This window comes from Thermobia domestica, chromosome 7 (assembly GCF_964235325.1).
Source record: "Thermobia domestica chromosome 7, izTheDome1.hap1.1, whole genome shotgun sequence".
NCBI classification, from domain to species: Eukaryota; Metazoa; Arthropoda; class Insecta; order Zygentoma; family Lepismatidae; genus Thermobia; species Thermobia domestica.
This window is the reverse complement of record NC_137460.1, coordinates 109,961,257-109,976,797: the sequence shown is the minus strand read 5'-3', so window position 1 is coordinate 109,976,797 and position 15,541 is coordinate 109,961,257.

Here is a 15,541-nt window from a genome sequence, read left to right as displayed (position 1 = left end):
TGATGATAAAATTGAATATCTAAAATTCGTCAAAACTTTTTTCGGATTCACTAATATAGTAGGATGCTGTGCTTTTAAATGTTTCCATAACACGTTTGTGCTACCTTTGTTCTTTATGTTATTTTAACCTTGCAATATTTACTTTCTTATATAAACTTTCTTATTTTCTCATATACAAATGAAGGGTAAGGGGAAAAAACAAGGAATGTCCATGTGTGTTCTTTAACGGTTGCTTTGTCCTGTCTGTTGGTGACTGTTGGTACTATTTGACTGTATATGCATGCATGCGTAGATGTAGAAATGTCCATGTAAAACGGGGAAAAGATTTGACTAACCCTATTCATTTTATACAGCTTTTCAATATTAAAGTGCCGTTTTCTCGAAAATGTAGTTTTGTGACATTCCTTCTTTTTTTCCCTTACCCTTCGACCCTTCTAATCGCAGGAATACTGGACAAAACAAACTCTTTATTAATAGTAGTTTCTGACTCACTAGAGTCCAACCATCAACAAATCTTTCACTTCGAAGGTACAACAAAAAATATAGACTGGTTGGCGTGGAACAACAGTAGATCTTTAAACATACACACGAGAATTTCAGGAGAGCGATATGGTTGTGTAGTATTATTAGTATTAATAAAAGTGTTCGTTGTAGGACTTTATTACCTAACTTATGGCTTGCCCTTCTGAGGTCAGGAGTTTGTTGAAGGAGTAAATATAAAAGAGATTTCTGTTATTTCTTCTTCACCCTCCAGGTTTCTTTAATCATACATTGCAGGACGTAACCAAAACATATCCATGCATTGAAGCGTTTTGTGTTTTGTATATTAGTGTTCAAAAATATTTAACATATTCGCATTTGTTCATGTGATCTCAGGTTCAATTCTCGGTGGAACATACATGAGATAATTGAAAGCTGAAACAATATGAAAATAGTATTTAAAAGTCAGGAAATTAATATTAAAACTTTAGCTATCTATTGGGACTGTAAGGCTATAGTTAAATTAACCCACACGTTTCGTGAAGATATATTAAGTCGTTATTGTTTATTTACTATAAGCTACCAGATACATCCTCAGAGGCCACTTTACACTGTAATAATCAACAGATGAAAACATTGGGAAAGGAATGGAAGGAAGGTCTCCAGAGCCTTAGATCAAGGTACTAACCTAGCATTTGCCCAGTATAACTGAGGAACAACCCTGGAAAATCCTGTCAGGATAGCTGGTCTCCGAATTCGAACTCGGTATAATCCAATTGCGAAGCAAGAATCCTAACAAGTAGCCTGAGCTCACTCCGTATTATTATTATTATTTAATTAACGTAATGTTCTAAAATTAGTGCAAATTAAACCCTACTTTCTTTATTGCTGATGATATAGTTAATAAGCCTACGTGAGACATCAGTCTCCCATTACATAGGCCTTGCTCAAGAAAGAATACCAGAACTGGAATTCAGGAAGCGGGGGTGAAGAGATTAATGAGGATGAGGAAACTATGTGCGATGCAAAAACTGAGAAATTATGACTTCATCACAGATATATTCACTTACATACGTCAATTAATATTTCTCTGATACAGGGCACTCTACTTTCTATAGTGACAGGGAAATGGCCCGCTTTTGTAAACGAACACATTAAGCACGTGCATATAGGCACAATATCCGTGCAAAGAAAAATAGGTAAAACTAGAAAAAAAATAGGGAAAGCGAGGGGAAAGTGATAAAACGCCATTCAGCTTAAAAAAAAAAAGCTGAAAATAACTTAGAGCTACGAAAGACGCGAGGCGAATTTTATTGAAATGATTGTTTTTCCTTAGTGATTAGCTGTGCTAACTATGAACATGAATTAAAAAGAAAACAAGTAGCTAGCTCTGAGTTTCGCAAACTGGTTGAAAAGAAAATATTGGATAAAATTTAATAATAAAGAAGGCATTTATGATAATTAAAACAAATTAAATTCTTGGCACGACAGTCCTTTGGTTCCTACCATTGGGCTTACGTTCATTTGAAGCGGGATTTGAATGCAAGACATTTACAGTAAAAGGATCCACAGCCTAATGCCGCAGACCACTCGACTATGGCTGTCGGGTTTTCTCGGCTAATCCGTAGCACATTTACAGTAACTGATTATTTTAAAAGTTGCTCCTAAATACTGACAATCTAAGTTTTATGTATCAAATATTTCCTGCGATAATACCATACACTCTCCGACTTCTATAGACGAAAAGCTATAGTTACCCACATTATCTAATACAGAAATAAGTTCTGATTCTCTAATAGCTGCTGATGGTGTTAGTCAAGGTTCACCGAAGCATGATCCCAAACCCAAACTGAGATATTGATGTCACTGGAACGCCTGAAAAGTCATTGTGGGTAAGTGAATTGCCCACTTGTCAGGATGAAGGGCGATGGTGATGTGAAGTGCAGGGCTGTCAGAGGTGCTACTTATAATAATTGGATTTGTAATATTCTATGTTGCCGTAAACCCTCTTCAAGAAGATAACTGTTAATTTTAGCTTTGAAAATGTTACACAAAGAGTTTTATTCCTATCATTAGGTTGCATATAAATCTCTTTATTCCGGAATTATCGGATTTATTTTACCGCTTAACTTTCACATCTCTTCTGATTTACGAATATTTAAATCACGATTATCCCCTTAAGGTCAATTAGTGATATTTTAACTTATTTCGAACCAACTATGTATATGGCTAGTCTTGTTATATGGGAATAATTGAGACTAGAAGCAGTCTACAGGCTACGTTCAAAAGAATCTTGTCCGACCTCCTGATAAACCACGTCTTTCAGCAAGGTGAATTGTGGCAATCCGATACTAACATGAGGAAATCTTCCGGTTCAAGTGAAAGCTTCCATAAGAATCAGCACCCTAATCAGTGGTATGTGCCTTGCTAATTTTTCTCCAATGTGAAAGTACCTAATTTTATTGTTAAAAATGAAAAGGTTTTTATTTCAAACAAGTTGTCATTACAGTTTTCATATTTGAACACAACACTCATGAAAAGTCATGTTAAAGCGCGACTTACTCCTGAAAAAGAATATTTATCTGTTTTTAATTTCTCGTTTTCCTCAAACTACATGCGGAATTAGTGCAAGTGCCTTCCGCTCGCATTACCTAGGTACAAACGCAATGGCGTATTTAGGGGAGAGGCTTCCGGGCTTAAGCCCCCCCCCCGAAATCTTACTTACTATAGTAAACTATATGAAATATCTTGCAGAATTTTCACATTTTCAGGCAAAGCCTCCCCCCGAAACAAAATCGTAAATACGCCACTGTACAAACGGCTACGATCTTGGTACTAGCACATGTTTCGGTTTCCAGATCTCAAATATTTATATTTCAGCCTGATTCTATGTATGAATCCGAAATTTCAAATCTAGATAAGAGGCACCAAAATTCATAGTTTATTCTCGGTGCTCATATTGTGATTTACTAAATAATTATTAAATCTAATTGTAGGGTATACATTTGATATTTTGAGCAGACTGAGCAAGATAAATTTACGTAAAAAGTAGTCAATACTTGTCTTAACTGTTTATGTTTTCTTAACTGTCAATGAAATAGGTGCATTGAGGAATTTTAAATATTCATCTCGGTCCTGCAACCGAGTGGAACTAGATTCGACATTTGAACTCTCATCCGGATCATTTTTTTTTCTTAAGTAAGCCAAACATTTGATCTTTAGAGTAGAATGAAGGAAACAAATAGACTTGTCAATATTCGTCTTAATTTTCTGTTCTCTTCTTCACTGTCAGGACTTCGTGAAATTACTTTCGGCGAATTTTAGATATACATGTTTATCATAATTTGGATGGGATGTGGGTTTGGATAAGAATCAAGATCCGAGATCCGGATTTCGGATCCAGATCCGAATTTCGAACCCAGATCCAAGATCCAGATCCGAGATTCGAGATCCGGATCCAGATCCGAGATCCGAGATCCGGATCCAGATCCGAAATCCGAGATCCGGATCCAGATCCGAAATCCGAGATCCAGATCCGAAATCCGAGATCCGGATCCAGATCCGAAATCCGAGATCCAGATCCGAAATCCGAGATCCGGATCCAGATCCGAGATCCGGACCCAGATCCGAGATCCGGATCCAGATCCGAGATCCGGATCCAGATCCGAAATCCGAGATCCGGATCCAGATCCGAGATCCGGATCCACAGGATCCGGATCTTCGGATCCGGCCAGATCCGGATCCGGCCATCCCTAGCTCATACCATATACCAAAAGCGGGAAAAATGTCAAAGTGAAAATTTCGGAGGGAAAAATTTTTTCCTCGAATTTTGGCCCCCCTGGACCCCCCTGTGTGAACGTAGCCATCTAAAAAAATTGATAAATAGTACTTGGTATACTGAATTTGTGTGCCAAATTTCAAGTTTCTATCTTGAATAGTAAGGGCGGGAGAAATTTTATCAAAAATTCCCACAATGCCCCAAATTACCACAAAACACTATGATCTCAGGGGAAAATTTCCTCAGACATCCCTAATTACCCTAGAGACATGTGTCGCCCATATTCTCTTCAGAATGGAACTGCCTTTCAGACGGTATGCCTCACGTGTCTCCATCATGTATGGCAGGCGGGAAAATCATGAAAAACGGGATTTTTTGTCTAAAAATCCCTTTTTTAAATTTTTCCCCTTCTGGACCCCCCCTGTTTTAATGCAGAGATCTGAAAAAAATCTGAGAAATACTACTAGGTGGGCTGAATGTTTGTGCAAAATTTCAATCTTCTACGTGCAAAAATAAGCCCGCCAAAAAAAATTCAGAAAATTCCCCATGTTACCCTATACAGAAGTATATTTTGAAAAAATTCACTGAGACGTAACTAATTACCCTAGAATAATAATTCGACCGTCATTCTCTTCAGAATGGAACTGCCTTTCAGACGGTATGACTCACGTGTCCCCATCATGTATGTGAGGCGGTAAAATCCTGAAAAACGGGATTTTTTGGATAAAAATATCCCTTTTTTCAACCCTTTGCCCCTCTGGTTCTCCCCCCTGTTTTAGCACTGACATCGGAACAAAAAATCTGGTAAATACTGCTTGGTGGACTGAATGTTTGTGCAAAATTTCAATCTTCTACGTAGAAAAATAAGCCCGCCAAAAAATAATGAACATAGGCTTCATAAGGGAAAATTTCTATTTCAAAATTATGACGTCATCACCTCCTATGTCTGGACGCAGGACGGTCTGAAACCATACGTAATGTCTTCTACAATGTATCTGGACTTGAAACACAAAACAAAAAAAAAAAAAAAAAAAAAAAAACCGGACGAAAAAGCTCAAATAGAAGAGAAATAACGCAATGTACGATGAAAAATGCGTATCGTACAAAATGTACGATAAGATCCCCAAAGGGATAATGCTGTATTGGAAATTACCATATGCTTTATTGCTTTCCGGTTTTCTAAGAGAACTCGAGACATAGTGGTTCGAATTGAAATATTTATTGTTAGAAATGGTATTCAAAATTCCGCGATGTCCTTTATTATCATATCTTTGCACTCTTGAATAGCTATTGGTACTTGTTACTACAAGCCTTCCTTCTTGTTGTTAAAAGAAGTATGAGAGGAAATTATAAAATGTGTTTTTAATATATCATTTCTCAAGCCTCTTTTCTGTATTGGGCTATTGAAATATTACCAATAAAAGCAGTGTCTTTTACAAAATCCTTTTCTTGTAAACTTCTCAACGTTTTGTAAATGTTAGATACCAAACACTGAAGTTTTGTAATTGTAAATATACTATGAAAGTTATTAATATGAATTTAAAACTTCACTCCTATAGCGTTTACATGGGAAAGTGGCAACTTTGAAAACATACTTGTGCTTTAACGTTGAATATTTTTTCATAATGGACAATATTAATACAAACGTTAGTTATTTGAAAATTTCCGTAATTTTGCTTGGAGTGTAAAAGCCAATCACTATAGTTTCAGTTTGTTTATATTATAATTATTTTTCACACCTAACGATATATCTGTGTTCGTGTCCCTGTCGCTCAAGGTTACTGGAAATAACTAAAACGAGTAGACCCTATAATCGAGTAGAAAATAGAGACAAGTTAATCAGATACTTTCGGTAAATCAGAAAAACAAAAAACAAAGATGGTCTGAGGAACCAGATTCCAAGTACCAATTAAGGGTGTGAATCCTCTTACGGCGATTTTTTTCCTTCATGTTCATGCGTGTTTGTGTGTTTTTTTGTTTGTTTTTAAATTTAAATTTGAATTATCTGGGCTACAGGTTATACATAACACTAAAGTATTTTATCATAACCGAAATCAGAGTGTTTCATGATTATTAAAACATTGGATTCATAACCGTGTGCAATTTGGTAAATACACTTAACATCGAGTTTTTTTCCCTTTTGGTTAATAGTGGAGTTTTAGTGGCTTAAATATCAGTTTCGTAAGTTGGGGTCCTAGGTTCGATTTCCGCTGAAATCATTAAGGAATATTTATCATTTGCAATATTGATTCTTCTGTTGTATGGTATAATAATAATGAAAAATATTCAATTTCTCTCGGTCATAGAGTTGAAAAGACTTTGTACACAGGAGAAATACTAATAATATGTTTAGAAAATGATGTCATCCGTATCTTCCTTGATTCGTACTGTCTGAAGAACGTGACGTGCTTTGCAAACAATTGATGAATACATAAGGCTCACCCTTAGTATGGGTCAAAATTTGACTGATCAAAAACAAAAGTTATTGTTTTCTAGCAATTGTGGAATTGTTCCTAACTTTCTACTTCAACTATTACTATTAGAAATAATAACAACAATAATATTTTCGTTCGTCCTTTCAAACACGTTCCATATATCTGTTCAACCAAAATTTGTAAATATGATCAATTCGTTACTATATTCGTATGTACATTTTGTTAAAATATCACTATAACGTATAATTAACCCTAAAGGGCGTTATTACGTATCGTGATGAAGACAACAAATCCTATTTTGTTTCTGTTAAGGATCAGAAGTTGCAATCTTCATATCGTCCAGGAGCTGCCACCTTCTCTTCCTCTTTCTCCTTTCAGACACTAATCCTGGCTCCAAACAAATTTCTTTTTCTTTTTACTATCAACTTCAGTATTCTTTCTTCATTCACCCTTCTCGGAACTTCTTTACGTCTTATTTTCTCTTTTCAACTGATGTTTTCATCCTTCTCCATACCTACATTTCGAACCTTATTATAATATATACAGTTGTAGTAAAACATGTGTGAAAGTACAGTACTGTGAGTATGATTGTGAGTACAACAGACTCCGTTCTTTAGCCATCTTTTCCACAGGTACACCTTGTCTCAAAAAGGTTGAGCGCATTCTTTATTGCTGTTTCGAGGCAAAAATTTTCTAAGTCGAACTTCGGGTATCTTCGGGAAAAAGTAAACCAGGTTCGAACCTCGAAGCCAACCTTTGCAATCGGGAAAAATCTTGCAGATGTGTTTTTCTTCTTTTAAATATAATAAAACTTGTTACCAATTATATATAAAAGAGCAACATTGATTGAAATACTTAATGATACAATATTTCGAAACTGTATTAATGCCAGCACATGCTTGTTTGTCATTTTGCTCTCCATACATAATGGAATATTTAGATACGTAAACGAATCTTTCCATATGTAAAAGAATGGTGAAAGTTAAGACATAGAACATTATTCTCTCCTGAGTACTAAAATAAAAGTCAAAGTAGAACAAAAACAGCGTTTGCAGTGGATATGAATGTAATTATTATCTTAAATACCGCTATATATCGCTAGAAGTATTATTCGAGGAGTGCTTGTGTTAGCTCAGTGGTACGCCGTTGGATTTCAAATTGTAAGGTCGAGGGTTCGAATCCCATCTGAATCAGTATTTTTTTATGAAATTCTATTTTCCGCAATGCATGAAAAATTATATAAAATAATTACATTAAAATACGTCAGTTGTATATATATATAACATATAATCATTGCAGAACATAGTGATTATTATGTTTAAAATATAACAGGTGTTCAGAGTACGTTGGTATTCTATGATATATGTGAATGTTAAATACAAATTAAGAAAATAATATCATGGCAATAAATAAATTATGTAGTGTATTTATTTGCAGCTATTTGTCATATAGGGGTTACTTCTGAACATTCGTATTACAGCATGTCATTGATATTCTTGAAAAATTATCCGAGGCATAAAAAGAGGGTATAAACAGAGAATCCAAAGTCGGAACGTTCGCAAGAAATTCATGAACCCCAAAGGTCACGTGAGCAGACTGGAATTGTCCTTATGAAGCATGCCACAGCAGAAGGTCTTTACATAGATTTTCAATTCAATACCTGATATATATGCTTTTGCAATGTGGAAGTGGTGATGCCTTTGGTCGCTCTCTCTCACTTTCTCGCTCGTTCACTCTGTATTTATATATATGAAAGTGGATGTATGTGTGTGTTTCGACATAATTCTGATATGTCTAGAGCAATTTTAACCATATTTCTTACAATCTGGAAAAGAGTACTGTCGGGATATATATCAAAAATGCTAGAAAAAGATCGATATTAGTATCGAATCCATAGTTTCGTGGTCGCTTAGGTAAACAGTTCTACTTTCAATTCAAGTCCAATTAACCTCCCATTAGCACCCAGGGTGGTTACGTAGCGACAAAAAAATATCGAAATCAACCAATATTAGAGTCGCAGCGTAAGTTTTCCGTGCCGCATTTCCCATTAGTCCAACTAGGCCCGTGCCTAGAGGGCAACATATTTGAAGAGCGCAAAGTTTAAAATTTTAATTTTTTTCGTATGAAAAAGTTAAAAAAAATCGAGAGCAAATGTACTATTTCATGAGCAATCCTCTTTTACTATTCTAATATATTTAATGATAGCGTAAGAAATCTGAAAATAATTCAGAACATGTTTCCCATTTATTTTTTGTTACGTAATTGTAGCTGTAGCATCTAGTGAGTGGTATTTAACTGCAATAAATTCACTAATTAAGCATGTTCGAATTAAGTTTTATTTGTAAGTTAGGGATCAAGGGACGGAGAAATGTGTAGTTATTGGGGGCGCCGAGAGCAAAAGTGCGTAGGGACGCCGAGCTTCTAAATGCAGCACTGTTCGCTAAATTAATTGGTAGAAATTTTAATGCCATTTAAGACCAAATTTAGTCCTAGCAGTGGCAGTATCCGTTTGCTGTCCTAGGAGGAATGAAAGGGACTGACATCAAAATTATAAAAAAAAGACCTACATTAGTGTCGAATCTATAATTTGGGGGTCTCTTAGGTAAAGATTGGAACTTCAGATGCCATGTAAGTTAAGCCCTCATTAACACAATGAAGGAGTTTGTGAAATTTGTGACATGTAGAAATAATTAAAAATAACCAATGTTAGTATATAACCCATATCTTTCGTGGTCGCCAAGTTCATTGGGAGCAGTTCTGATGACCTTTAAGTTTAAGTTCAACTTCCAGTAAGAGTAAGATCCCCCAGCACATCTAATAAGGAGAGCGTAGTTCTGGAATGTCTGGGACAACCTTTACCAAACTTGGGGGACATATTACTTTCAATTTAAGAAGAAAATATTGTAGTAGTATGAAGTTATGGAAGTTGGGAGGTGTGACATGTAAAAATAATGTAAAACAACTGATCTTAGTGTTTTATCCATAATTTTCTCGGTCGTTGAGATGGATAGTGATGTTTCCCAATGGAGATTACATCCAAATTCATCCCCATCTTCACAGGATGATGGCCTGGGAGAGCTAAAATTAAAATCTCAAAAATTACTTAAATATTTGTCGAATTCATAGTTTTGCGGGGTGAGAAAGCGTTTCTAATAACTTTGGAAGGTAATTTGTACCCACGTCAAGATTTGCTTTTTAATCATATCAATTTCTCACCTTAAGAAGAAATTACCATTACAATTATGATATTAAGCCAACTTTCGCAATCGATGAAAAATTATGTGGATGTATGTTTCGTCTTTTAAATGAAACAAGACATGTTAAAATCAAAGATGGAGTGGGTCAGTGGGTCGGTTGGTAAGTAGGTGAAATGGGTCAAGATTTGTGAGTGGATCAGTGGATCGTGGGTCAAAAGGACGTGACTTACTGCGAAACACCACCGTGACTCACACTGGCCCACCCGGTGGCCACCCTTTTAGTCCAAAGATATTTCGTCCAAAGAACATTTCGTCCAGAGACATATAATCCAAAGACATTTGGTCCAAAGGACAATTCGTCCAAATGACATTTCGTCCAAAATACAATTGGTCCAAAGGACATTTCGTCCAAAGGAGAATTGGTCCAAAGGACATTTCGTCCAGGGATGTTTAGTTCAAAGCACATTTCGTCCAAAGAACATTTGGTCCGGTAACGCTTGGGGGTCAAGGGTTTGTTTCTATTAGAAGAGTAAAAGTGATTCATATAACTTTATGACTCAGTAGCTTCTTATTTCTAAAGGAAATTTGAAATAGAGATTTATTCCGCAATTTTCATTTTGATAGAACAAATAATGCTGAGATATTCAGAAAAACGTAAACGCCTGAAAACAACATGGCCGAACAACAGGAGTGAGGGAAAGGTTGTAGTGTGAAGTATGTTGCTGTAATAACTGCTAACATGACATCTAAAATTTTCATGTTGTGAATGAAATAGTTCTAAAATAAGTACCGGTAACTAAAATTAATGGAGTTTAAATTTGAGTAAGTTAAATATTAGGTATTCAAACCCTTGTGTTAGAAAAGTGAAAAATTATGTGTCAAGTATATTTGAAGAAATACTGAGAATAGAAAAATACACATGTGTGAAATATATTCTTAGTGTCCAAAGATAATACTCTTAAACAGTCACATTGTTGGCTGCAACATTGTGAAAAGTGATTGACAAATATAAGATGAAAGTTGGAACATTTCGTGTAGAATATACGTATCTTTTCAGGTTAACCACAAGTCTGGTTTCTATTTGTAGACTATTGATAGTGTGTAACTTCGGCAGACGTTTCTACATAATTAGTGAGTTGTATGACAAACCAGAATTGTTAACTTGTCTTGTATTTTTATTTCAGTGTTACTCCTTATGTAAATATAGTATATACTTTTGCTTTCATATTAATTTTCTCGGTACAGCACAGTACATTTAAGATATCCATTGCAAAGTCTCAAACCAAATACAAGATTCACATGACCATGCGGAGGCAATGTTGTCCGCAAATGAAGAGGGAGTATGCTCTTCAAAGGGTTGTTTATCATTTTGGGAGGTGAATTCCTTAACCAACGAAGCTACAACTGTATTTCTGCGAAGCTAAAACTGTATTTTTGTAAAATTATTAATGAAAGCAAAGAAAGGTGGGCATTTAGTTTTCAGGCGTTTACGTCTTTTCTGAATATCTCAACATATATTTGTTTTATCGAAAAGAAAATTGCGGAATAAATCTCTATTTCAAAATTTCCTTTAGAAATAAGAAGCTACATAAGTAACACTTCCCAAGTGTAACACTCCAATTTTGATAAAAATTTGGCAGGCAGATACTACACATAAAATAAGTAAATACGTGTTTTCTTATTTTGTGCGGAAAAACGGTTTTAGGGGGCAACAGCCCCCACCTAAAATTTTGAAAGTTGTCGCCCGAAAGACAAGAAGAAGTGGACCGAAATGAATGAAATCGTGCACAAATATTGTAGACGAAAAATGAGGGAATACGGGTTTCGTGTTTTTCTAGAAAGAATGGTTGGGTGGGGCGCGGACCCCTCCAAACCTTGGCTCATGAAATATCAAAAGTGCTAGTAACAGTATGTCAGAAGTGCCTAAATTTACATGAAGAATTGCAACGAAACTTTGTGTATGGACAATATGCAAAAAATATATGAACACGGGTTTTTTATTTTCTGCGAAAAAAGAGTTATAGGGTGCAGAAACTCCCACCCAAAGTTTTAAAAGTTGAAGCCCGAAAGCCAAGAAGAAGTGGACCGAAGTGAATGAAATTGTATATATATATTGGATACGGAAAATAAGGCCTTTTGTGTTTCACAAGTGTCTCCATCTGATTTCTTCAAATTTGGCAGATCAACAACAAGCACAAACAGTATAGTGTATTTTATAGCATTTCAGGAGGCACCTTTAACCCTTACAATGTTTTTCCGCATAAACATAAACACTTGTCGATTAATTTCCTGTTTGCTGTTGATGTGCCAAATTTGAAGCAAAACGGATAGGGATACTTCAGAAACACGAAAGACCTTATGTCCTTTGGACGAAATGTCCCTGGACCAAATGTGTTTGGACTAAATGTCTCTGGACGAAAATCCTTTGGACGAAATGTTCTTTGGACCAATTGGCTTTTGGACGAAATGTCCTTTGGACCAATTGGCTTTTGGACGAAATGTCCTTTGGACGAAATGTTCTTTAAACCAATTGTGTTTTGGACGAAATGTCCTTTGGACCAAATGTCTTTTGGACGAAATGTCCTTTGGAACAATTGTCTTTTGGACAAAATGTTCTTTGGAGAAATTGCCCTTTGGACCAAATGTCTCTGGACCAAATGTGTTTGGGCTAAATGTCTCTGGACGAAAATCCTTTGGACGAAATATCTTTGGACGAAACGACCCCCAACTACCCACCGTCCCATTCTGTTCTGCGCATTGTAGACAGCATCTTCTGAACACTGGTGAGCTTGTCTACGTTTTACTTTCAATATCTCCATTTTTCTTCTTCTGAATCTCCATTTCTAATGAAAAAAGCTCAGGCATTTTTGGATTTTGATATTTGCAATTGTAAGAGTGGCAATAGCAATAGGAGTTCAATTTTAAGATACAGCTTGTGAGCTTTTAGAGGAGCTAACTGCTGGAAAAAAATTTTGAATCACCTGTAATATATGAATTATTATACCTAGTATAAAAAACTGAAAGTAACTATGTCTGCGTGATTATCACGGTCAAATTGCAAAGTCAAATAAAATGACATTTGGTATATAATCAGGCCCCAATCCCAACTGGGAAGTTATCATACGCATATCACTTTCATTATAACACATATCCTTAGTGGTGAGTAGGTGTCCGAATTTTTGCGAAAAACTGAGTATCTTACAAGCCGTTCAACTTAGAGAGCTTAAATTCAGTATATAACTCTTTACTAAAAATAAACAGAACGTGTCCGGGCATTTTTAAAAATGTGTTTTATGAGCTGGGCGGGGATTTTCTATGTATTGGAAATTGGTAGTGGGTTGATTTGTAAAAATTATCGAAAACGATTGATATTAGTTGAGAAACTAATTGAGGAATGAAAACTACAGTCCTTTGCATTTTATACCCACTGCTTTCTAATATAATAATTGCTGAAGCTGATGTTTAATATATGGATCGTTCAGAGCATAAGGCAATCAAACCATAAAGTTGTGAGAAAAATAGACATAACATTTGTATTCCAAGCTTAATTTCATGAGCATTTTAAATTAGTACGGCATGCTTAATTGTATGGAAAACTAGTTTTTCTTTCTTTTCTTCTTACGTTGGTCTACTTTATCTTGATTTGATACTTTCAAATTTCATCCTGTTTTCTACTGAAATGTATATGTAAACCAAGAAAGAAATAATTATATATGATAAATTTAAATTCATCTTAATTTGGAAGACGAGAAACACTTTACCATTGTATATCGTAAAGGTCAGATCCACCGGTATTGTAAGAGAGCGGTGCTTGAGCGATTAACGGTAGGAATTCAAACTCCGATAAGTGAAAATTTCACAGTCTTGTTTTATTTCAAGTGTAACCTCTTTAGTCAATGGAGAGAAGGACGTGGATCATGGGTCAGAGTTGATTACGTTGGTGGGTCGGAGTTGGTCACAATGGATCAGAGTGGTTCATAGTTGGTTGTGGGTCAATTCTGTATTCTAGCATTAATTTCATAATTCGCAATCGCCCTGTCCTTTAGCTTAAAGACACAATCGTGGAACGTAGAATTTAATATTAGTGATGTAATAAACCCATAATGGGTCGCTTCTTGTTTTACCTTGGTGCATTATACTTTTGCAATGGTAAGACAAGTGTTTACCTCTTCTGGATAGTTTCACAGTTTCACATTTGTAGAGGTGGTCAAGGAGTTTTCAATGAAGGATTTATTACCATCTTGAACGCTCGCTATTTTGCACAAGTTAGCATAAAGACTCGGGACTATTACCATTTTTTTTTTAAATTTTAGTAATACTTTTAAATGACATACTACTTGATTCCCCTTACCATTTTCAAATTTTGAGTTGCACCCCTCCTGAGACCCACCGGGGAACCTTGGGGCAAATCTTTTTCCTCGACACGGGGTACCTTTGAAATTATAAAATACACGTTTTCCGGTGTTGACATCTGTTTCATCGTTTCAGACTTTTATTAGTGTCAACGGGCTTCATGGATACCATGCTTCTTTATTCTCTTAGTTTTCAGATACAAGCCCCCATGTCATAAGCGTCAGTGGACCACCGATGCGCAACTGGCGACATTTCGCCAAAAGTTGGTGATCCCGCAGCTACGATCCGTGGTGGCCCCACTTCGGTTTTGAAAATTATACCACCAGCGGCAGAGACTCAACGAAACGCCAACGAACCACAAAATTTCTCCCCCAAAATATGTTAAATCGCCCATATGCTTGATTTGTTTATATTCAGGTGAGTATAAAAACACTAGGGGAAAAAAGCAAGTATCCCAAGGTGGGCGCGAACCTTCAACCTTAAGTTTACTTGCCGCATATTCTTCTGACTTCGCCACGGAAACGATGAAGAAAATCTCGCTTGTAGAAGGATAAATTATTGAGGTCTTAATTTAGCCAATCAAACAAATCCCTCTATCTCAAGTTCTGTGAGATGGTACTGTGAACCGTTTCGAGATTTATTGCTTTCTGGTGGGGTACTATCTATATGCAAAATTTGAGAAAATCGCCGACGTGCACCTTCGGAAACTCTCCTCTTTAGTGCAATGTTGACAAGAGATGGTGTGGGTCAATGAAATCTTGATCCACAAAATACTGACCCACCACACATCGTGACCCACAATGACTCAACACCCAACGTGACCCATTCACCCACCATGACCCACTCTGACCCACCACCAACTATAAACAACTCTGAACCATTGTGACCAACTCCGACCCACTAAAATACATCATCATTAAGTTTGATCCATTATCCACGCCATCCTCTCTACTGACTTAAGAGGTTATATTTGTAATAAACCAATTTTTTCCAGTAGTTAGCTCCTCTAAAAACTCATAGCCTGCATCTCAAAAGCCAAGCGGTAAGTCCTATTGCCATTGTTACAACTGGAAATATCAAAATCCAAAAGAGCCTGAACTTCTTTCTTCATTACAACCAAATGAAAAAGAGAAGAAAAATGGAGGTCTTGAAAGTAAAACGTAGACAAAGTTGCCAGTGTTCAGAAAATGCTATCTAGAAGGCACTGAGCAGAATGGGTTGGTGGGTCAATGGGTCAGTGTGAGTCACAGTGATGGTGTTTCGCAGTGGGTCACGCCTTGCTGACCTACGATCCACTG